The sequence below is a fragment of the Hemicordylus capensis genome, chromosome 1 (assembly GCF_027244095.1).
Source record: "Hemicordylus capensis ecotype Gifberg chromosome 1, rHemCap1.1.pri, whole genome shotgun sequence".
NCBI classification, from domain to species: Eukaryota; Metazoa; Chordata; class Lepidosauria; order Squamata; family Cordylidae; genus Hemicordylus; species Hemicordylus capensis.
The window spans coordinates 30,623,151-30,648,061 of NC_069657.1; the positions used below are offsets into that span (position 1 = coordinate 30,623,151).

At 46.0% G+C, this 24,911-nt stretch overlaps 1 protein-coding gene across 1 annotated transcript in view; it reads left to right on the forward strand.

The window, feature by feature from the left end:
• The first annotated feature begins 458 nt into the window (after window positions 1-458).
• The window catches only part of SYNE3 (spectrin repeat containing nuclear envelope family member 3), a 134,571-nt gene continuing 110,118 nt past the window's right edge, over window positions 459-24,911 (forward strand). Inside the window, exon 1 of the mRNA XM_053285998.1 lies at window positions 459-743. The gene's annotated coding sequence lies outside the window, so the exon portion shown is untranslated. The remainder of the gene's footprint in view (window positions 744-24,911) is intronic.

Sequence of the window (24,911 nt, forward strand, 5' to 3'; positions counted from 1 at the left end):
TTGAACTCGGGTCTCCCAGGTCCTAGTCCAGCACTTCAACCACTAACCACGCTTGGCTGGGGTTTATGAGATTTGTAGTCAACAACATCTGGGAGTCGAATCCCTGTTACAAGGGAACATTGCCCCTTAGAGTGGTGCCAATGGAGACCATAGTCACGTGGGAAGGAGGAGGACAGGGTAGAAAAGGTTTCCACCGCTTCCCGTGCCACGACCCCCAGGGGCAGCTGCTGTGCCACCGACTTGGCCATTGCATAAGCCTTGCTCGCTCAGCTGCTAAGCGGCCCCTTCTGCAGCGGTTACATAACCAGCCACTTGCAGGCAATGCCCCCCTGCCAGCCCGCCCCCACTGCAGAGCTGATGAATGATTACGGGGAAATAGCTCTTCCTTCTTCCCGCCACCTTTATGAGTCTCAACTAGCGGATCCAGGCCAGAGGCGAGCAAAGCGAAAGTGCGCCCATCCAATCCACCCGCCCCCCCGCCTTCCGGGCCCACCATCTGCGCGCCGGAGCTTCCCAATGGTCTGCAGAGAGGAAGGCGAGCTGCGGCTCTGCTTTCCTGCAGGAGGGCAGAGGGCGGCGGCGGCGGCGGAGGAGGCGACAAGCGCAAGGCCGAGAAGGAGGAGTCCCGGCCAACGCCATTGATTCAAGTCCGGCAGCGGCATCCCCGGGTCCTGGAGCCCTCCATCTGCAAGCGGCTTTTCAGAAGCGTTTTTTCTCACTTTTGGAGCCTCTCCATGCGGAAGGTGAGTGGCAGCTTGCGCGCTCGCCCGCTCAAGCCAGGCTGGGGACTAGACAGGTGTCTGTCTGTGTGTGTGTGTGTCTCTGATGGGCTTCATCCCTCAAGCGATCGGGACTCCCCTTGCGCCGTCGAGTTCACATTCGTTGCCCTGCAAGAGAGTTTTGGTGGTGGCACCACCCTTTAGTTGGCATCGGCTGCCGGCAAGTTGGGACCTCCAAGCACCGCATCTTTGCGTCTCTCCCCCCCCCCACCTTTGCCATTAGTGGGCAAAACTTTTTTTTTTTTAATCCCCCGAGTCAGTCTTCCAAAATAAAGATCTCTGGGTGTTCGCGTTTGTGCGTGCGTGTGTCATCGTCCTTAAGCTGGAGACGAGGAAATGTCACCTACGCTGGCTCTTGGCCGGCCGATTTTATCCCGTTTCTGGCTTGTACTTAACTTTGGCATCAGTATCGCTGTCGACAGCAGCAGCAGTAGCAGCGCGTTTCTCCAGTTTGCGACGTCGTTGCAAACGGCAGTGTTATCCCAGAGTGCGTTTTATGCGTTCCTAGCAAATGATTTATTATAGGCGATCTCCGCCGTTTTGCTTGATTTTGTTTTTAAAGTGACGTTGAAGTCGCCTTTTAGCCCGGAATGCGGCGCTTGCGGATGCTTGTGGTGCGGGATAAAACGGCAAAGGCAGAAGCTTTGCGCAATCGGGTGCGTAAATTTCAGCCAGTGTAGATCTGCGTAGAAATAAACATAATAATTTTTAAAAACTGTGTGCGCCGTGGGGAGGCGAGGGGTGGATGGCCTGAGCAATCTCATGGCTGTGCTGAACACATAGTGTCGCGGTTTATTTATAGTACATGGAAAGAGGCATCTGCAGGGATACTTTTAGAGAAAGTATAGTTGTTGTCTTTGGAGCACGTTAAAAAAACAAACAAAAAACGAAAGCAGCCCGCCACTGCGGGGCTGGAAGAACAATACTGTAACAAATGCGAGATTTTAGAAGGGATTGGCCAACTTTTCCTTACAACTTGAAACCTAGTAAAGACAGATACAGACTGACTTTGACTGATGCCTGTGAAACTGAGGGGGAGCAGTGGGGGTCTCGTAAACACTATTCAGCGTGCTATGGATACAGTATTGCTGTCGGTTCCCAACAGGGAGCATCCAGATGCTGCTGGAATACAACTCCCATCATCCCCAACCACAACGGCCATTGTGGCAGGCTGAGGATGATGGGAGTTCTAGTCCAACAACATCGGGGGGACCCAAGGGGGGACCCAAGGTTGGGAACGCCTGCAGTAATGAACTTGGGCTGAGGAGAGGAAAAGATCCAGGAGTAAATCTCCATTCAACCATCAGCCACTGGATCTCAGGGCACTTCCAGATGTGCCCCACCCAGTCCCTGGTTTCTCCCCACGATGAGTCACAAACAGAATCATCTCACTACTTCCACACTGCAGTGTAGATTGTGTATCTGGAGGATACGGCATATTGGCACCAGCACCCCCCCGTTGTAAAGTAAAAGCAGGGCTGTCTTTAGGGCATGTCAAGTAGGGTGACCACCCCAACCCGCTCTTTTAACCCCCATTAGAATTAAATGGAAGGGCCCCCCTCCCACACTGGCTGATTTGCCCTGGGCCCCGCAACCCTCCAGGACTCTCTAAGGACAGCCCTGAAAAGTAAAGTTGTGCCGTCAAGTTGACTCCTGGCAACCACAGAGCCCTGTGGTTTTCTTTGGTAGAATACTGGAGGGGTTTACCATTGCCTTCTCCCACGCAGTGTGTGATGATGCCTTTTAGCATCTTCCTGTATTGCTGCTGCCCGATATAGGTGTTGCCCATAGTCTGGAACTCCCAGGCGTCCTTTGCGCCCAAAGCCCCAGTTCTGGCCGAGACTTTGCAGAGAGAGGAGCTCTGTTTGCAAGCTCCTCTCCTTCTTGGATTGTGGGGCCCTGATCGGCCCGACTGACGCGGGCCTTCTTGGGGTGAGGACTCGGGCGGCTGGAAGGGCGGGCGGGCAGGCGGGGGCGGCTGTAGTTTGGGCCGATTTGGCCCCTAATCAGGTCACGGGGGGCGGCGGGGGCGGTTGGTGTCCTGCTGCCCCAATTAATCGAAAAATTATGGCGGCAAGTGAGAGAGCGGCGGGAGGGGTAAGTAAACCCTCCCGCCGCTCTTAAAGGTACATCCCCACCCAGTGCCGGACCGCAGTTGGTGGTTCCGTGCACACCCCTACTTCTCAGCTGCTGCCCCGAAATTGTGGAATGCGCTCCCTGCTGAGATACGATCCTCCCCATCTCTGGCAATTTTCAAAAAACACCTGAAAACACATCTCTTCAACCAGGCTTTCTCAGCTTTTAAAAACTTGTTTTTAAATTGTTCTGATTATTTAATAGTTGTTTTATGGTGTTTTTAATTGTTAGTCATTGTTTTTATGCTTTATATTTTTTGTTTTAATTATTAACTGATTTTAATGGTGTTTTAATGTAAACCGCCCTGAGCCTTTTGGAAGGGCGGTATAAAAGTTTTATTAATAATAATATTAATGATGATGATGATGATGATGATGATGATGATGTCCCAGCATCTTCTGCAACAGAACCTAGGGTACATGATTTGGGTTGTACAGTTGTGATTTAATGGGGGGAGGGTGTCAGAGTTGACCTAACCCCTTTACTTTTAGAAATTGTCCCCCTTTACTGACTGGCTGCCATCCAGGATAAATTATGCATCAGTAGTCCAACTGAAATCAATGGGCCAAGTTAACTTGGCCCATTAATTTCAATTGGACTACTGATGAGTGATTTGGCCTGGATGGCAGCCATTGTTTTTAGAGGGCTATGGGGTATTTTTTGGCTAAAATTGGGAGAAGTCAAGTGTTGGGGCTTGTGGCTCTCTTTAAGGCCCCCCCCCAACTTTCCCCCATCATTCAAGCACTATTGTGCCCTGCTTCACTGATGCTTTATTTAGCCCTGGACCATCCTGGATGTCCAGCATGCTAGAACAATGTTTCCCAACCTTTTTCATCCTGAGGCACACTTACATTTAAAGGGTACACAGCGGGCACAGCTCACACAGCCTTTTTTGTGGCAGCAAAGATGCTGCACATTTTTTTTTTAAAATTTTAGCATCTGTCTCTATCTTTATCCTTATATACTTTTTTATTCTTATTGATAGCTACTTCTTGCATTCCTCCTGGAGCTGATTTACCTCATAATGTACCAGAAAGGATGCAACACTTCCAGGGCATAATGGGTCAAGTCATATCTTAATGCACTGAATGCAGGTAGTGTAATATTGCTCTCTTATGCACTGGGAAAGACATGTTCTTCCTAGTGCATTATAGGACAAGTCAGCTTCAAAAGCGGGGAGTTTAAACTCCCCGCTTTTGGAGCTGACTCAGAGTTAGTCAGTGCATCACACCTGCCAGTGTCACGTGGCACACTAGTGTGACATGGTGCACTGGTTGGGAGAGGAGTCAGCCCTAAGGAGAGTGCATTTACCCCTCCCCTCCATTTACTTTTGATTTCCAGAGGCAGAGGGCCCCCATTTCTGAAGAGGAGCCACCCTCACAAATAACAGCTTGCAATACCCATCAATGATGCACTGTGCCTAAGCCTCTTCATAGTTTAAAATTATATTAATCACATTTTAATCCCATATTTCTTCCAAGGAGCATATACACTACTGGAATATATGTCCTCCCCCCCACCCACCCAAGTTATCTCATGTTATGTTATTTCTTTCTTTCTATCTATTTGTCATATGTACAAGTCTAGGCGGTGTACAAAATTTAAAACAATATTAAAAAGTAAAAACAGATTAAAAATCCACAAAACACAATAAAACAATTTCATAAAACAAGTTATTAGAACAAATGATAAAAATTAATTCCACTTAAAAGACTGTGAGAACAGGTGTGTCTCGAGGCTCTTTCTGAAAACAAACAGAGAAGGAGATGCTCTTATTTCAACAGGGAGCATGTTACAAAGCCCTGGGGCCACCACAGAGAAAGCCCGGTCCCCAGTCGCCACCAAACGAGCCCGGCACAACCAGAAGATCGAAATAGGTGGCAGGGTCCATGACAAAGAAGGCGCCCTCTTAAATACCCTGTTATAAACATTATAACATGTTTATCCTGTTTTTTCTCCAAAGAGCCCAGAAGAGCACATATAGTTTTATCCCCATCTCATTTTATCCTCATGACAACCCTGTGAGGTAGGAACACAGGAAGGTGCCATATACTGAGTCAGACCACTGGTCCATCTAACTCAGGAGTGTCTACACAGACTGGCAGCAGCTCCTCTAAGGTTGCAGGCAGGAGTCTCTCTAAGCCCTATCTTGGAGATGCCAGGGAGGGAACTTGGAACCTAGATGTTCTTCCCAGAGCGGCTCCATCCCCTAAGGTGAATATCTTATAGTGCTCACATATGTGGTCACCCATTCATATGCAACCAGGGTGGACCCTGCTTAGCTAACGGGACAAGTCATGCTTGCTACCACAAGACGAGCTCTCTCCCTTACCCCGAGAGAGAGTGACTGGCCTAAGCCCTGTCCATGGTATGGAGAGTGACCGAGATTTTAACCAGGGTCTCTCCAGATCTAGTCCAACACTGTAACTCAGGGAGTTCTCATACACTGCTAGTTTGAAAATCTGTTTGGCTATTGTGGATGAAGGGAGTTGCAGTCCAGCAAGGTCTGAGACCCAATTTTGAAAAACCCTGCTCTAACCATAATACCACATTAGCTTTTAGTTTGGCTGAGGGTTCTTCCAGACAGGACATTTAGTCCCAGGTTGTCTCATCTTGTGCACTCACTCTTTGCAGTGATTCACAGATCATTTATCCACTATCAACCTGCACTCCTACCCACCCCTTAAATAGTCACTCACATTTATTAACACAGGGGAAAAGTTCAGCATTTTTCTACTACTACTACTACTGCTACTACTACGGATATTTATATACCGCTCTTCAACCAAAGTTCTCAAAGCGGTTTACATAGAAAAATAAATGATATATTATTAAGATGGTCTCCTGACGGCGCACTGTACCTTACCCCTGTCCCCAGAAGACTCACAATCAAAAAAATAAAAAATAAACATGAGATAGACACCAACAACAGCCACTGGAAGGCGTTCTGTGCTGGGGATGGATAGGGTCAGTTGCTCTCCCCTTGCTAAATATAAGAGAATCACCACTTTAAAAGGTGTCTCTTTGCTCAGTTAGCGGAGGTAACTGAGCAGAGTTTCCCTGTTGCCCATTGATTGTTGCCCTGCCCTGCATCACTGACCAGATCTCCCCTCTCTTACATTATTGTTCTGAAGGTTGGCTCTTTCCTACATTCTGCTCTGCCTTCCTTCCAATTGAATTTGGAGATTTTCTTAAATTAATTGGGTAATTGGTGCCAATCTAGTTCACTGCAGCTGTCAGTTCCTTCTCATCATTCTCCCTCGTTCTTGCTTGCTCTCTTTTCCTTTTATTGATGGAACAGCACAAAAAGGGAAATTGAAGAAATTGCACCGGGTTCCCCTTTTTGTGCTGTATTTCATCACTGCACATACATGCTTGGGTGCATCGGTAACCTGGGTGTAGAAAAAGAAAACCTGAATGAACATAAGGAACTGAAAAAAACATAAGGAACTGAAAGCAATGGCAAATTATGTTGGCTGACATGATTTGTGAGGGGCGGGGGTGAGTACAGTCAGCTAATGTCTTCAATGCCTAACTTAGCCTCTTGAACAAAATGGGACAACTCGGAGTAATTTTCCTCCTCGTGTCAGCCATTTTCACACTTACACTTCAATAAAACATTTCAGCATATTTTTATTTATTGTGTAATGTTTGTTGAATATTTCATTACAATGGACTTCTAAAGGTTCAGACCCGTCCACAGCCGTCTGCACAAAGCCTGTAACCTGGAAAATGAGGAATAGCTGATTGCTAAGGACTACTAAAGTAAAGGTAAAGTGTGCCATCAAGTCGATTTCAACTCCTGACACCCACAAAGCCCTGTGGTTTTCTTTGGTAGAATACAGGAGGAGTTTACCATTGCCTCCTCCCACACAGTATGAGAAAATGCCTTTCAGGATCTTCTTCTATTGCTGCTCTCTGAGATAGGTGTTTTGAACCAGCAACCTTCTGCTTGTTCGTCAAGCATTTCCCTGCTGCGCCGCTTAAGGCTGCACTGCACTACAAAGATTTATATGCCATTTTTCAACAAAAGTGCTCAAAGCAGTTTACACAGAAATAAATGAATAAATAAGTACATGTTATATTAAACACATAGTTCAACTTTTAAAAAGCTCAAATAGCAGCAGCGGTCAGGCAAGGATGGAAATCAAGATCAGGACTGCAACACTTAAGGAGGTTGCTCTTTTTCCTCCCACCTTCCTCCCAGTGAAGATGTCCCTTCAAGCTGCTATTTGTCAGTTTCCTTAGGGACCAGTGGGCAATGGGAATTTCCCTGCCAGTCAGCCAATAGCAGCTTCTAGGAGGGCTATTTCAGTGGGATCACAGCACGAGAGAGAAGGCTTCATTACCCCTTCCCCATACACTGTGGCTCCAATTTGGATCCCTTCTCCTGCCCCTGTGGCTCTCTGTTGGTGTGGCTGTTATTTGAGTTTTAGGAGTAAAACAGAGGGGCAATACGCATTCCATATAACATAGCACCTGGGCCAAAGGAATTTCCTTGTACTGAACAGGTCAAGGTAATTCAGAATTTGAGACATTCAGAGGGGAAACATTTTGTAATAATTCCTCCTCAAAATTCTTGATTCTTATTACGTCAAAGAGCCTTTCTGTATGTTTTTAAGCCAAAGACTCTTTCTATTCATTCATTCATTCATTCATTCAAATCATGTCTTTCCTTATTTAAAATATTTACACCCCACCCCTCCAGTACACTACTGCTTAGAGTGGCCCATAAAATCAGTAGAAACAGATACAATATAAAAACAATATAAAACTAATTAAATTAATTAAAGTAGCTAATCGACCAATAAGAAATTAACTAAAACAAGGCTCAGTTAAAACCAAATTTGAAATGGCAAGTTAAAAAGTTAAAACCCACCAGATAGATAATGCAGATAAAATATTCAAAGCAAAATACTCTTACACTGCTGTGTTTAACTCCTAAAATAAGAGGCAGGCCAGAAAGCTGCCTACAGCATGTACTGCATGGGGAGGGGAGAGCCTCGTGCTCTGAGGAAGGGCAGGATAAAAATATAAGACATAAATAAAAAGCAGTTCACTTTAGAAGCACTACTGAGTTCTACACTTTATCGCAGGGATTCTTAATCTTGGGTCCAGTGTTCCCTCTAACAGCGATTTCCAGATGTTATTGACAACAACTCCCATAATTCCCAGCCAAAGGCCACTGCAGCTGGAGATGCTGGGAGTTGTAGTGAACACCATCTGGGAATCCCTGTTAGAGGGAACAGTGCTTGGGTCCCCAGATGTTGTTGGACTACAACTCCCATCATTCCTGTGATCGGGATGATAAGAACTGTAGTCCAACAGCATCTAGGGACCTAAGTTTGATAACTCCTGGTTTACCGGTTCATTTTGTAGAAATGTTCAATAGACATTAAACAACAAATAACAACTTACTGCAATGGTTTTTTGAATGTAAAAATGACACGTTGATGAAAATCAAAGTAGTTCTGTTGAAACTAAAAGAACAAGTTAGGAAATGTTGGACTACAACTCCCATCATCCCCAGCCACTGGGATGATGGGAGTTGTAGTCCAACAACATCTGGGGTGGGGAAAAGGTTGAGAAACCCTGCTTTACAGGTTCATTTTAATGTAATGTTCAATAAACATTACACAACAAATAACATGTTGAAATGTTTTATTTAAATGTAAGAATGGCTGACCTGATGAGAAAAATTACTCAGAGTTGTCCCACTGGATTCAGAAGCATATTAGACATTGCCTACCTCTATAAGAGACATTGGCTGAGCATACTTTCTTTTCTCATCATGTCAACCAATGTCTTTTACTGAAGGATGTAATAAACATCTATATTATTAATTTTAAAAACCATTGCAATAGGGACATAGAAACATACTCACATATTACATTCATTAGATGAGTGTAACTTTTTGGCCTCCCCCCGGCCCCAGCATGTAATGCATTCATTATTAACCCCTCAGTACTGTGGACAAGTCTTGCCTTGTGGCTCTGAAGAGTTAACATGCAAAAGAGCTGTTCTCTAGGGTATAATTACGGCCTGGCACATGATTCCCCTTGCATTGTAGACATGTGTTGTTGGCACACTTCATGCAGGGAATCCTGCCCACATAGCTGAACTGGCAATTGCGTGGGCCTGTTCAGAATAAACAACCTGCCTGTCCAAAAAGGGAGGAGCTTCTTCTAAAGAGGCTGAGAGTGGGAGACCGTTTGAAAATAGTTGGCTGGGTGACGGGCGAGGGAAATCGTAGACAACTGGAGAGTGAGAGACATTGTTTGTCCTTGGCCGGCTTAAAAAATGTTCCCACCAAACCGTGCTGATCTCTGCTGCTCTTTATCCAGCAGCGAAGACAAACGGTCTTTGTGTGTGTGTGTGTGTGTGTGTGTGTGTGTTGATTATATTAACATTTACATCGTGCATAACTTTTAAAAAAATTATTTGACTTAATTTTATTCTATCTATCTATCTATCTATCAATGCAAATTAGAAAATACAACAAATATAAAAATAGTATAAAACAGAATTCACAAAACATGTCAAACAAGGTCACAGATAAAAACACATGAAATAATAAAAGAAATTCCAGTTAAAAGCCTGAGAGACCAGGTACGTCCTGAGAGTCCTCCTGAGAGCCAACAGAGGGGGGGAAGCTCTTATTTCAACAGGGCGCATATTCCAAAGCCCTGGGGCAGCTACAGAGAAGGCCTGGTCCTGAGCTGCCACCAAACTAGCTGGCGGCAACCGTAACTAGACCTCTCTTTTTCACGACAAGAAAAAGATGGTGGCTGATGTTCTCTGTAGGGAAACGTGTGTGGTTTGGCACTGCCACGCCAACGTTGTACAATGTGATATATCCATTTTGTCCAGTGGGCATCGTGCAACTGTGACTGTGAAAGCGGAACAGGGCTTTCCTGCAACACCATGAGTGGTGTTTTAGACACACACGGGGCATGGGCAATGCTGAACTGTCTGCGTTACCCTGCAGAGAATGTCAGCCATTGGGTTGCCAACATTGTGTTGGCCGAAATAGGGACACCGGGGGGTGGGGGGGCACCTAGGGGCGGGGCCACCTAGGGGCGGGACTTGGCCCCAGGTGACAAGGGCGCAGCCAGGCCCTCTGGAGCCAGCTGCCGCTGGGCACGCTTACCTGGTGGTGGTGGGTGGCAGTTGCTGCTGCTCAGTGGCGGAGAGGAGACAGCGGCAAGAGCTTCACCCACCTCCCCAGCTATGACAGGTGAAATTGGGGCTGGTGTCTGGAGACAGGCAGGCTGGAGGCAGGCAGGAGAGAAGGCGATGAAAGAGCTCCTCACCTGGACCCGCCTTCCTCCCAAATGAGGCAGACTGGGCTGATTTCAGGCCTCTGCAGGAAATAGGGACATCTTGCACAATTCTGGACAGTTGGCAACCCTAGTCAGCCATTATCACTTTGTAAGATGTTGCAATGTTACATCACACAACAGGAATTCTGTTGGAGCAAAGAGGTGACAATCCTTTGCTTAACTGGATTCCTCACAAATGGACAGTGGTAGTGTGTTGATGTCTCTAGCTAGCCAAGGAAGTTTGCTCAATGGCTTTTGGTAGTTATTGTTGGCCGAGGTACTCTTACACTCCAGGCAGAAGTCCTGGGCCTCCACACCTCCTGGGGCTCCACAAATTCTCTTTAGTCTCTCCTGAATGATGTAGTCGCCGTGCCACTGGCACGCTCTGCGTCAGGTGGCTGAGTGTGACTGTGACTTGCACCAGGCAGCCAAGTGTGATCTCTGCTTCAGAGACAGAGGGGGGAGAGGAGAAAGAAATATGTGGGATGGGAATATGTTAAGTTGCATGTTGAGATGTTTCTGTGAATGCATATTTGCATAAATACACCTGTTTTATATTCTTACATTCTTGTGAGTTCAGTTGCTGTTTGAGGCTTCAAGAACCACATGTTAAAAATACTGCATGCGTCACGGGGTGTGTGTGTGTAGGGGGATGATGCTTAACTTGCAGTGATGGTGGGTGGGGCTCCAAATGTCTTCAGGTCCAGGCTCCAAAATCACCTAGGTACACCTCTGATTTTTGATTACTTTGTTCATTGGGAGGGCAAGGCTAGAGTGGAGACACTTGTGGGCTGGCTTGTAGCCAGTTGTTAAAACTGGAGGAAGAGAAAATGTGTGGAAGGGAGATGGGGATCTGCTCAGAGATCCCTGAGGATGAGGCAGCAGCTCAGTGGTAGAGTATTTGCTTTGCATGCATAAGCTCTCAGGTTCAGTCCCTGGCATCTCCTAGGAGTTATTCACACATGCCTTCATGCAGTGGGGTATCTGAGGAGCGAATCTGCTTCGCAGCAGATTCACAAGATGTTTGATTTGGGGTATTAAATGGACAGTTCACATAGGGTCGACTCCTTTCCGCAATCCCTCGCAGATCTTTTTCCTGTGCATTCGCACTGGCTTACTCTGGGTTTTTCCTCCAACCAATCACAAATCACATCAGAGAGGAGGAGAGCGAGAGAGCTTATTTGTTGGTGTTAGTTTGACAGCTAAGAACGGAAGCGCAGCATGAGGAGTTGCCAAGGAGGCAGATCAAACAGCAGAACGCTTAACCCAAGCCTGCCGAATCTGACCCAAATCTTTGCTGATTTTTATAATGAACTTACCTTTGTGAATGAATGCCTTCATCACCTCTTGTTCCCTCTCCCCACCCCACACACCCCAGACCATCTTAAGAGGCAGGGAAGTTTCAGGCAAATCAGCTCAGACAAAAAGGTCTCAGGTTACATTAAGCTGTAGTCTCCATTCTGCATATCTAAAGCCTATGTTAAGACCCACATTTTGCAGTTTGTGCTTGTGTTTAACTCAGGAATTTCTCCCTCCCCCTCCCCTTCTGGACTCCCTTCACAGAATTTCACCAATCTGCTAAAACCCTCCTCACCCCCAGCACTTGCAATTGCAAATACTCAGAGCAGACCATACCAAACACAGCTGTTTTTAAAGCCGGACTTACTTCAGGCTAAGTCAGAATGCGCAACCTTGATTTGGGGAGAAACAGAGTCCTGTCTGTACTGGTCCCTGATAGCCTGCAGGGACTAGGGGGTAAATGCAGCCAATATATGGACTGGCACACTCCCTTCCAGAGGAGATTTGAAGTAAAAGCCATGTGTGTAAAGCCTCCAGGTAGGATTGGGAAAGGTTCCTGCCTGAAACCCCGGAGAGCCGCTGCCAGAGAGGGCAGACAATTCTGAGCTTGACGGATCAAGGGGTGATTGGTGTAAGGCAGCTTCCTGTGTTCCTGTGCCCTGGGTGATGTGCAACAGATTGGTTTCTGACTCTGAATTATTTAACAATAGCAACAAGGAAAAGGCTTTTGGAGGGGGCGGGGTCTACATTGGGCTGCTGAAAAGAAGACCGTCTAGGGGAAATGAGGATTCATTCATTGGTGTAAATGACTGAGCCTAGTTCTTCTACTGAACACACATTCCTGTGCTGAACATGTCCTCAGAGGTTCCCTCTTCCTTAATTATATGATCATCTTATTGAGCCATTATTTTGCATCTAGCTCCAGCCAGTAGACTTCTGGGTTCTACTAAAAAGCAAACTAGACCCCAGGAGTTCTACTTTGAGCGGATGGGTCAAAGAACCCGGGACCCCCAGCTCCTGAGGGGCCCCCAGCTCCACCCTTCCCTATTTTCTTCATTATCTCCCTCATTCTGAGGGGCCACCAGGGAGACAGGCAAACATGGGCCCCCTCTCCCCTAGCTACGCCCCTAGTAGACCCCACACGCTTGAAGTTTGCCCACCTCTTACGTAATCAATTATTAAAAGTATTGAGCAGCACCCAGACTACAACCCAGGAATTACTCTAGAGGACTACTTAATTTCAATAGGTCTACTGTCATGGTTGACCCATAGTCCAGCTGACCTCACTGTACTGTCAAGCTCTGTTTTATCCCTATCATTAATGCTGCCCCCACTCTCTTATGGGAGAGGTTCCTTCTTTAGCAGGAAAACAGGGACAACTTCAAAATTATATCAAAAAATCTTCCCAAGTGGAAATGGGTAAGGCAAAACTGAGCAATCCCAGCAAGTAAGTTTAAAACAATTAAAACAGCTAGTTTATTTAAGTAAGTATAAAAGAGAGGCAATTTACAGGATTACCAAAAGTACAGTATAGGAACAAGTGTTCATAAAGGTAGAAACATATTACCTTTCATCTTACCTGATGTTGTGCAGGAAGCTAAAAGTTGTTAGACTGAAGTTCAGAAACTAAAGTTTGCATCATGAGCAGAGCTTTTCTTCACCCAGCTGGGCAGAGTAACTCTATTCACACTCTCTGGAGCTATGCAGCCTGGACTCAGCCGAGAGCCCAACAAAGGTGAAAGCTAAACTATGGAGATACAGAAGTCATAACTCTAGATGCAGGAACTCAGAGCAACTTACAACCCCAGACAAAAGCTGGCCTTAGCTTTTATGAGAAATAAACTTATGAATTTCCTGTCTGACACAGGAAAGATTGTAGCTTGGTCACAGTGATAATTCAAAAAGTCATCCTTTTAATTTGAGCAGACATCCATTCAGGATGTTGGTCGATGGCTCTGAAGACCAAATTTAAAGACTTAATGCTTCCCCTGATAGTGGTAGATCCTTAGACAGCAGGGGAATCCATTTGCATGATAGCTTGGCCATTTTTGCACCGTTCAGGTCTTTTCTAACACAAGAAAACAGACAAAAGTTACCTGATTGATAGCCGGCTGTTACATGAGGCAGAGAAGGCTCAAAAGTAGAGTTTAGAACAAATAAAAGGTGAATTTTGGCCTTTGGGCTGACTAAAGGACAGTTTTATGACAACTACTCAAGAGGAGTTTAGTCTGTATACTGCCCAGTATTAGGGTTGCCATATTCAAGCTTCCCAAATCCAGGTGGCCTAATTTGCATATTATGCTGCAACTAATTTGCATTTTATTTATTTATTTATTTATTTATTTATTTATTTATTTATTTATTTATTTATTTGGCAGATTTGTATACTTTCCCTCCTTCTCTGCCCTCCCATGTGATCGGATCCAAAGTAAAATCTGGGCAATCCAGGCAGCACATTTGAAATCCTTGTAAATCCAGGTGGAATTTATCAGCCAGGAGGAGGAGCCAAAATCTGGGGGCTACCCTAAATTCTGGGGGACATGGCAACCCTACCAAGTATTTGGGGGGCCAATAAAAGAAGGGAGAACACAAGGTAGGCTGTATTCCTTTCATGGATGCTCATTGGGTGCAACCACATGCATCAAACACAAAACCCCTTTGTCCTTCCCAATGGGCAAGCCTGTGCAGGTTGCTTTTTTGATGTATCAATTGCGCATGCAGCTTCTGTGGCAGTGCATTCATCTGCTGCCCACACTAGATTAGTCCACCACGCAGAAAGGAGGCATCTGCATGAACAACAGGGTGGCATACAGCTTCCAGAGGTGCAAGAGAGGCTGCCTTCTGGTTCTTCTGTGCCTGCTTGCTTCTCAAGGGCAATACCTTCTCATACTCTTGTTCCTAGCATTCAGAACCAAAGCAGAAGCACTGCAAGCTTCCTTGTAGCCACATCCTGAATCCCTTTTTGCCCCATCTCCTTATTTTCTTTCCCAGTTATGAACTTAAGTGGTTGTGCTGGTGTGTAAAGGTACAATATTATCCTTCACTTTTCTGTGGGACACCTGTGCTAACCTTTTTTCATCTTCAGTCTGTTTGTTGTTGCATTTTCACTTCAAAAGCCATTCTGTCTCTCCTGGAATTAGCGGCATCCTTTCCCCAACTTTTCTCTCTTCTCTTGTGTTTCATTCTTGTGATACCATCTGTTCTGCTCTTTTAATTGCTGCCAAAAAAGAAGCAAGCCCTCTGTTTACCCAGCAGCGTCCCGGCCCATCCTTGCCAAGCTTCCCTCAAGTTTTGGAGGTGTGGTTTGCTCTCCTCTCTGGGCTGTGCGCTGCTCCTAGTTTTGCCCTCCTGGTCAGGCATAGAATCATTCTCCTGTTGCAAACAAAAATGACCCATGTTGGTGCTTGCACTGTGGCAGCATCAGATGCTCAAGATACCAGTGGCCCGCATCAGCATGAGTTTGTTGCATTCTTTTAAAAAGTGTGTTTATTGCTCATTTCATGTGCACATTCTGTACATCTTACCTCAAGGGTGCACTTTTGGTGTGGAGGTGCTGCCTTTTCTTGGTATGCAAATTGCATTTTTTAGCCTACTTTCCTTATGAGATCACCCGGCATCCTTTGAGGCTGTTCTCACGGGCAGCCAAGCCCAGACCTAAGTAGCCAATCCTGGGCTTGGCTGCCTGTGAGAATTGCTGGGATCCGCGTGGAGAGCCAGCACCAAAGTCTGGCTCCCTTAATTGCTCCCTTAATCGCTCCCTTAACCTCAGTTCTGGGATCATGTGTCAGCGCGAGCTGCAAGACATAGAGACAAGTGCCTAGAGTGCCCGTCAACTAGGACTTCCTCCTCCAATCCCAGCTTTGGCCTCTGCTGTGCCGCCGCTCATGTAGGCAGCCCGCACAGCGGAGGCCACAACAGCTGCCTCCCACACCAGGCCTCCCAAGCGTCAGCTTGAGTCATGAGAGCGACTTCTATGAATTTGTCTACACCTCTTTTAAAACCATCTAAGCTTGTGGCCATTGCCACATCTGGTGACATGCGTGCATTCCACATATTAGTTATGCAATGTGTGAAGAAGGACTTTCAAATTCACTGAAAGACCTCACGTCCATCTTTTATGAGAGAGCTGTTATTCTCCTCGAACAGGATGAGGAAATTCCTTAAAGGAGTCCACTGAAAAGAAAAGGACGTTAGGCAATGCCTAGCTTGTCCTTTTAATTTCAATGGGACTACTTTGAGGAATTTTCCTCATCATGTCAGCTAATATGTATATACCACTTTTTAGCAAAACAAAAATACAAACAAAAAACCAAACACACACCCCAGTTCTCAATGTTGTTTACATAGCAAAAAAAATATGAGGAAATGGTTCCCTGTCTCCAAAGGGCTCACAGTCTAAACAAAACCACAAAGGAATCACTGGAGATGCCTGGCCAGGGGTGGTGGTGAGGGCGGTGGTGGTGGGGAGCACACATTTTTTTCGGGAGAAAATGAAAAAAAACAAACTGGTTTGTTCCAGGTTTCCTCCTCAATTTTTTTTTCCAGCTTCCCCTCAGGCCTTCACATCTCTAGGAATTACCAGAAACACCTACTGAATGAGACACAAGAGAGAAACCCTTCACTCTCTATCATGTTGCCCCTTGGATTCCCCCCCCCCCACTGCCGCCGCCCCACCCCCAGCTAAATGTATAAAGTCACAAACATTGTAGCTTTTTCTCTTAGGGAAGATACTCCAGCCCCTTGATTGCTGTTTTCAACATCTTTTTTAGCTCTGTGACATCCTATTTGAAATGGGGTGAACAGCACTGTATACAGTATTCCAAATGAGATTGTGCCATAGATGTATATAAAGGAATTCCCATACTGTGTGGGAACCGGCTTTTTGGTTCTTCTGTAGTACATCCATCTCACAGGATGGTGACTAAATCATGATGTGTCCCATAGAAAGCCCCAAAGAAGGATTTGAACAATGAAACAGCACCAGCAGTTATTTTAAATGGCTTTCAGCTTTTGGGTGGCAAACATACACCTCAGGCCAAGTGCTTCTTGGAAGCTCTTTGTTGTGAAGTGTGTGAGCTACATGGCTCTTGAGGGAAACACACTTTTATTTCCTCAGGGACTTGAATCTCCAAAGGAAACCTTCCTTTTCAGCAAATCACAGGAAAACACTGAAACTGTTCTGATGATCAGCCAAAACCAGGCTAAGACAGCCAAGCCTGGTCTTGGCTGATCGTCAGAACTGCTGGGAGCTGTGTGACTCCTAGTGGCAAACCCTCCTCCGGCACCTGCCCTTAAAATGAGGTTAAGGGAGAAAGCGCTCTCTTAGCCCCATTTTTCTGATCATCTGCCAGCCCTGGCTGCTTGCTGATTGGGGGAATCTCAATGCACTGCACTTGTGCAGTGCATTATGGGAGTCCCCAACCCCCACGCTGCTTATCCAGGGAGACATGAGGGATCGTCTGTGGGGAGGTAAGTAGGGATGTGCATGAACCTGTTCATAGGCCCTTTTATGGGCCTTGGAACAGGTTTGACAGATTGGCGGTTTGGCCAGTTTGAAGGCAAGGGGGGTAACTTTAAGGACTGGGGAGGATACACTCCCTGCTGCCGCATTTTCCCTGCCAGCGCTCTCTTTTAAAAGCAGTCCGGTGGGGCGGCAGAGTACCTCTCTGCTGCCCCATTGCCTCTTCAGACCGGAAGTGACTAGAAGTTCCTGTCGCATGTGTGCATGTCAGGTGTGTGCACGTGCAAGTTGCACTCTGATGTGCGTGCGCATGCGCCTGATGTGTGCATGCGTGCCGGGTACTTCCGGTCACTTCCGGTCCAAAAAGGCAATGGGGTGGCAGGGAAGTACGCTGCCGCCCTGCTGGATTGTTTTTAAACAGAGCGCTGGTGCGGGGGACACGGCAGGGTGGCGGGGTAAGTGAATGAATGTCCTTAAAGTTATCTCCCCCGCCCCCGTCCGCTGCCTTTGAACTGGCAGGTGCCGGTTTCATGCACACCACAATCTCACTGATTGTGAGAAAGGGCTCACTGTTTACTTTGTTCATCAGCATAAACTGAGCACAGCAAGCAACTTCTCAAAATTAAAAACAATAAGGTGTCTGCTTTTCTTCTGCATAAGCTCCTACTGATGTCTGCACAGTCTGCTGTAGTGCATCTTGCATCTGTCACTGTTTGCTTTTTTAATGCAAAATCAATAGAGCCAGAAGCTCTTGCATGATTTGTCGAGACCCAAGTTTTTACTCTCCTGCCTTTCAGTGATGCTTTCCTCATTTTCTTCCTCTTTTATTATTACAGACTTCCTCTCCTTTAAAATTGAGAATTTTCACCAGTGCACCTGAGTTTATGCTTACCTAGGTGACATCACCTGGGAGTTATTTGCACATGGTTTCATTCTTTCGGGGTAAATTTGAGTGAAGCCACTTCAGACTACACTCACAGCATTGAGGGAAGCAGCCCCTCCCCTCTGCTCTCAGGTTTTGTTTTGAAACAAGTTCACATGGCATATTCCATGTTTTCCTTCTAGCCTGTGGGGGCGGGGAGAATGAAAGCTTCTTTAAGAGCGATATCTGCATTTCTAAAGAGATTATCACTCTTATCATGCTAATGATTCTATGTCAGTGCCTCTCCCTTTTGCTTTTGTTTTCTGAAAAAGTAGCTTAAAACCAGCATTTTATGAATACGGAAATACTTTGAGATAAGCTAGAATTTGCATCACAAAGCTCGATTTGTGTGTGGAGTGGGTCCAAGAATCTCGAAGGGACTTCAGGGTAAGTTTTGCTGGTGTGTGAATGCACATACTCTCCTCTGAAGTAGATTCAGGGTAGAAGCCCTGTGTGTAAAGCCTCCTGCTCATTTCACAAAGGCTAAACTAGATTATTTATTATCTAAGAACCTAGCTACTTCACAATTCCACCTCAAAGTCCTTTTCCTTCCTTCCACACTCATCACTGTCAAAGCACTTCAAACTTAAGATATGTATGTAGACATATGGGTGAAATCCCAAAATATCCACATTTATTAATAAAACAAGAAAAGAGAGCTGGGTAATCTCATGAGCTTACTTTCCTTAAGAAAAGTAGGCTAAAAAGCGAGAGAAATCTACAATTCTGGGAACAGCAAGCATGTAGGTACCTGAGACAAACAGGCCATTCACACAACCAAAAACTGTATTTCTACCCGGGTTTGGGAGTTGTGTATGCTCCCAATTTTCGGTTGTGTGGAATTAAGGTTTGAGGAAAACCTGGTTAGCTTTTCATCCTACCTTGCTTCCACTCAACTGAAAACTGGGAGTACACACAGCTCTCAAACCCAGACAGAACACAGATTTTGGTTGTGTGAATGACCTCAAAGATTTATTGCAGGTAATGAGGGACAAAGGTGAAATGCAATGAAATGCAATTTATCATATTCATTCATTCATTTATTAGATTTCTATACTGCCCTTCCAAAAATGGCTCAGGGCGGTTTAAACAGAGAAATAATAAATAAGATGGATCCCTGTCCCCAAAGGGCTCACATTCTAAAAAGAAACATAAGATAGACACCAGCAACAGTCATTGGAGGTACTGTGCTGGGAGTGAATAGGGCCAGTTACTCTCCCCTTACTAAATAAAAGAGAATCACCATATTAAAAGGTGCCTCTTTGCCAAGTTAGCAGGGGTTATCACATGGAAGATCAGGCCAAAGGTCTGTCATGTTCCACAGGCTGTTTCCCACTGTGGTGAACCAGATGCTTCCAAGAAGCCCACAGGCAGGTCTTGAAGATAATAAACCTCTTCTGATTTCAGTAAGGTTGACCTTACAAGGAAGCAGATTTAGGATAAGCATTAGGAAGAACTTCTTAATTGTAAGAGCTCTTCAACCGTGAAACGAATCTGCCTCATGCAGTGGTTGGCTCTCCTTCTCTGCAGGTTTGCAGCGCCGAGCAGAGGCTGGACCTCCATCTGTTAGGGATGCTGATGCAGTTCCCTTCACTAAACAGGGGGTTGGACTAGAAGGTCCCTTCCAGCTCTGAAATCTTATGATTCTTTGATTCTATTATTCCTACTTTTGTTCCCCAGCACCTGACATTCAGTGGCATACTGCTTCTAGATAAGAAGGTCCCACACAGAATTCTCCTCCTCCACAAATCTGACTGGTAGGGCTCTGCACGGAGCGAATTATAGGCATCAGAACTGGTTCCAATCCACTACCGGCACTTATTGCATCATGTTGACAACTCAGATGGGCAGATGCATCAAATCAATCCATATATAAGATCGGTTTGATGTGTCGGTGTGGAGGGCAGAGCTTACCTGAAGCCAAGAAGTGGGCTCCCTTTTATCTTCCACTTGGAACTCAAATGTCTTCCATGTGGCAGCACTGCTTTAAATTGCATCAAAAGAAAAAGGAAAGATTGTGCCGTCAGGTTGGTGTCGACTCCTGGTGACCACGGAGCCATGTGTTTTCATGGTAGAATACGGGAATGGTTTACCATTGCCTTCCTCCCGTGCAGTGTGAGTTGGTGCCTTTGCTGTTGTCACTGAAGTGAGCATCTGCCTCCAGCACCTTCCTATATCGCTGCTGCCCGATGTAGGTGCATCAAGGCAGGCTCTAAATTGAATCATGTCTACTTTGCACACACCCATAGTGCAGATACATACCTCCTGCCAAATCCCTCATTTGTTTTGGATCCACTCTTGGCACACATTCACTCAGCACTTTTTTCAAGAGTTACATATCTGGTCCCCCAACATGGGCTATACCCAAATGAGAGTAGGAAGGAAGAAGAAGTTCATGGGAAATTGGATGTCAGATAATACAGACCTGAGTGGCAATGCTAGAATTCTGCTTGCTGATAAACAGGGCAGGGACCTTTTGTCAAGGGAGCAGTCTTCAGGCCCAGAAGTCAGTTGAATAGGCAGGAGAGCTGGAGCAAGTCTGTGAGGCCTGGTAAGGCCTAGGGCCTCGCAGGGACCGTTTGAGCATGTGCGGTGGCCATTTTTTAATTTTTTTTTTAAAAAATGGCCGCCAAAAACAAAATGGCCACAGCACATGCTTAAATGGCTTCTGTGAGGCCTGGCAAGGCCTAGGGCCTCACAGAGGCCATTTGAGCATGTGCGGTGGCCATTTTGTTTTCGGCAGCCATTTTTTTAAAAAAATTAATTTTAAAAAATGGCGCCCCCCCTTCAAGTGGCACCCGGGGCACGTGTCCTGCCTGCCCTTCCCTAGATATGCCCCTGCCAGGCATAAACAAATCAGCTTGCCAGTGGTGAGTGCCCCCAGCCCTCTGGCGAGCAGGACACCCAGCACCACACAAATCTCCTCCCCAGAGGCCCCATTTCTACAGCCATTTCTGAGCAGGCAAGAAACAACAGGAATCCTTTCTGAGCAGTAGGAGGGAGCTCCCGCTGTTTCTCACCATCTCCACAACTCAGTGCCAATGACAGAAGACCGGCTTTTCTCCTAAGCCCTCTGCCGGAAAAGGATCTGAGGGAAGAGAGGAGACCGATGGTGACTTCAAATAATGGTTGGCAAGTGAGCCAATCCTGGATTTCTGGATCCCTGCTGAGGACCCTACTGCTATTGCTGGGCTGCCTTCTACAGTGCCTGCACATGGTGTGTGAAAATGGAACTTGACCAGTGATTAGTTAAACTGGCATGGTAGTGCCAGTGTAGTTAATGTGAGGAGTTCTTTCAATATTCTGCTATTATTAGAGGTCATTCTGAGCCAATTTACAGACAAGCTTCACAGAGGTATTACTTTTACAAGGTGCTGCTTTTCATCTTTGCAAAGCCTATGAAAAGAACAGACATGTAATTTGCTAAGGATGGGCTTGGCAGGCGTGAATCACGGCTTTAGATCAGCATTTCCCAACTGGGGTGCCATGGGACACAGGCTGGCGTACCACATTGACTTACTCTGAGTCAGCTCCAGAAGTGGGGAGCTAACGTGCCCCATAATGCACTGGGAAGGATGCATCCCTTGTCCATAATGTTGGGAATTCTCTCTGGTAAGAGAAACCCTTTTTCATTATAGCAGAGTGCACAGAGGGACAACACAGCGGAGTTTAGTTAGGCATGCGTGTATGCTGAGAGTAAAGTAACTTGGAGCCAGTTCATAGTTTCAAATCAATATAAATGATATTTATTAGAGAACTCCATTCTAATAGGAAAGTGAGGAGATGGGATCTCTAATCTAGCTAGCTAGCTGGATGCAGATAGATTCTGCATCTCTGCACACATGGTGCAGGGGAGAGGAGCTTGCATGTTGCATGGCAGAAGGAAGGGAAGAAGAAGGAAGAGGAAGGAAGTGGCTGGAAGGAAGGAAGTTAGTCCCTAAGAGTAGCAATCTACATTCCAAAGGGATAGCGTCAGAGCAGTAGAGAAGGGATGACCAATGTCTTGACTCTCTAGCCCTCTGACTCACTAGTCTGTCCTCCACTGTCATTGAATGAAGAGACAGCGCAAAGTCCTTCACTTCCAACACGTAAGTGAGTCAGCTCCAAAACTTGGAAGTTTGAACTTCCTGCTTTTGCTGCTGTCTTGCTCCTTTTGCTGCCATCATGCTCCTGCTTTTTGTGACCAGCAGCAGTGTATGTTGCTGAGCTGGAGGAGGAAAGAAGCAAAAATGAATGAATGAATGAATGTTGTGAATCGCCATCACACACACACACATACACACCCTGCCAAAGTGTGTCTGTGGTGGTGGGTGGGGGTGTGTGTGCCCCATTTTTTAAAAAAAAAAAGTCTAAGTGTGTCTCAGAATGAAAAAGGTTCAGAAACACTGCTTTAGACGAGTAAAACACTGCTCTAGATCCAGCATCTTCTTCACTCATTGAAACCCATCTGGAGATGAAAAAACCCGAACTGCGTGCCTCCCAGGAAGCTATGTCGCCAGTCTGCTTACAGTGAAGGTGACTCACAGAGGCTTGAGCTCTCCGCTTCTTCTATAGTAAGCAGCCCTGCCCCATTTAATGATGGGAGCTCCTACTCTAGCCTAATATACACAATGGAGGAGTGAAACATATTTATTTTTCGGGGTGTGGATTTTGTAACATGGATGGTTGCACCTCTGGCAGTGGCTAATATACAAGCTCTGATGGGTGGGTTTTGCTCAAGTTGTGTTTAGGTCTTAATTACTCTGAACAGGAAAGGGCAGTGCATTCTGAGGCTGATACAACAGCAGTAAACCCTTTTGATCACAGTTTTAAAATGTGATTGTTATCATTATCATCAACATAGTAGGTGAGGATATCCATCCACAGTTCCTTCTGCCTCATGCTTCTGGAGGGAAGAGCCTGCAACCTTGAGGATGATATTATTATGTACGCCCAGTAGGGTTGCTGAGTCCAGATGGTAGGAAAATGTCAAAATCCATCACCAAAAAAGTGGAAAAAAGAGGACACTTTTCACCATAAAAAGTCTCCACTTTGCATAAACTTTGCATATATTTATTGGTATTATATATGCATATTTTGATACAAATGGGATCATTTGAGAATAAATACAGCTCACCACTGTGAAGCTGATGGCCAGGTGAACTGTATGTCTGCTCAGCCTGCTATCTAGGTGCAGGCCTGTAGCCAGCTGGTGGCATGGTGTGTACCTGCCACACCAAAAAAAAACTCTTTCTCAGCCTCACTGACTGTTTTCACTGAACATTTTATAGCCTGCCTCCCCTCACTTCTGCAATCCCTCCCCCACCAAATTTGGAGGCTGGTTACAGACCTGTCTAGGGGCAGAGTTCTCAAGGCCCCTGCTTCTTAACGGTAAATTCATCTCCTGATGAGGTTCACCCCACACAGCCCTCTGTCCTCCTCCCCACGCGTCACCCAGCCTGCCCTCCCCAGCCAGGCCAGCATCTTCACCTCTTGGTTCGAGGCAGGGTAGCCTACTGAGTCAGCCTCTTGGCATGCCGGCACAGTGGTACCTGCACAGTCTCCCACTCACCTGCTGTTCTCTACGACTACAGCATTTATAGGCCGCTTTTCAACAGCAGGTTTCACAGTGGTTTTCAAAAGATAAAGAAATACTAAGATGCTCCCCTGTCCCCAAAGGGCTCAGTCACAATCTAAAAAGAAATGCAAGGTAACACCCGCATCAGCCACTGAAGGGATGTTGTGCTGGGGTTGGATAGGGCCAGTTGCTCTCCCCATGATACAAAAGATTCACCACTTTTAAAAGGTGCTTTTTTAATCAGTTAGCAGGGGTAGCTGCTGAGTAAAGTTAGTTAGCTAGCTGCTGACTTCTCACTGCCACGGCCACCACCACCACATGAAGGAAGCAAGCTGCACCTGCTGGGCCCACTATCTGTGCTCCTGCATCATGTGACTCTGCAATCCGCCATTGAAACAGAACCTCCCCTCCGGCTTCCCCATTGGATGGATGGTCAGTAGGAAGGGGAAGGAGACGGAGGAAGAGAAGCTGCTCATGAGAGCAAAGGGTTCTGGGCGAACAAAGTGTTCTAGCTGCTCCCCAGAACTTTGGACACCACAACACATGCCAGAAGAAGAAGCAGAAGCAGAAGCAGAAGAAGAAGAAGAAGAAGAAGAAGAAGAAGAAGAAGAAGAAGAAGAAGAAGAAGAAGAAGAAGAAGAAGTTGTTTGGTCCCCCAAATAGTCTCTGTTCCTCCTAATGCAAGAACTGTTGTTTATGTTGGGGTTTGTTATTTTTACCCCCAGATTAATTAGCAGAGCACTAAAGAAGCTACCCACACCAGTTACAGAGTAATTTGCAGAGTTTAGTTGTTGCAACTATTTAGAGAAGACACATGGAGATTCTTGTAGAATAAAATACTAAGTAGATTTATTGGTGAAATTCACTTTGGATAGGAAAGACCTAATCCTAATCTGTAGAACTACATAATGAATAGCTAGGGAGAGAGAGAGATGTTTCCATCTGCTCTCTACGAGGAAAGGAAGAGATTCTGACTCTCACAGGAAATACCTGAAGAGTCATATCAGGGGTCATAGAGTAGAGACAGTTAGAACAGCTAGGGAGACCCTTACTCACCATCTCTACTCCCAATTCCCCTAGTGGTCATTAGGATAGTTGGTGCAAAATGTCAGTGCACTGGAACTCCAACAGTTTGGACCCCAAAATAGTCACATGTCCTCTATAAAAGTCCCTAGTTCTAAAAGTCCCCTAAGCCCCAGCTCCACTTGTCTGAGCAGGAAGATGTTCTAGGGGTGCAGCACTGCTTTGGGTTCTGGCTTTCCTTCAGAGGAGAAATCACTGGAGGCTTATGGTGTCTTTTTGATATTAGGTTTATTTACAAATAAACAAGTTAGATGGAGTTGAAAATAGCAGAGGACTCCTATAAGTACAGCAGCAGGTTCTATCAGTTCCCTAGGGAACAGATCTTGCACCCCAGAGACTTCAGCTCTCCTGG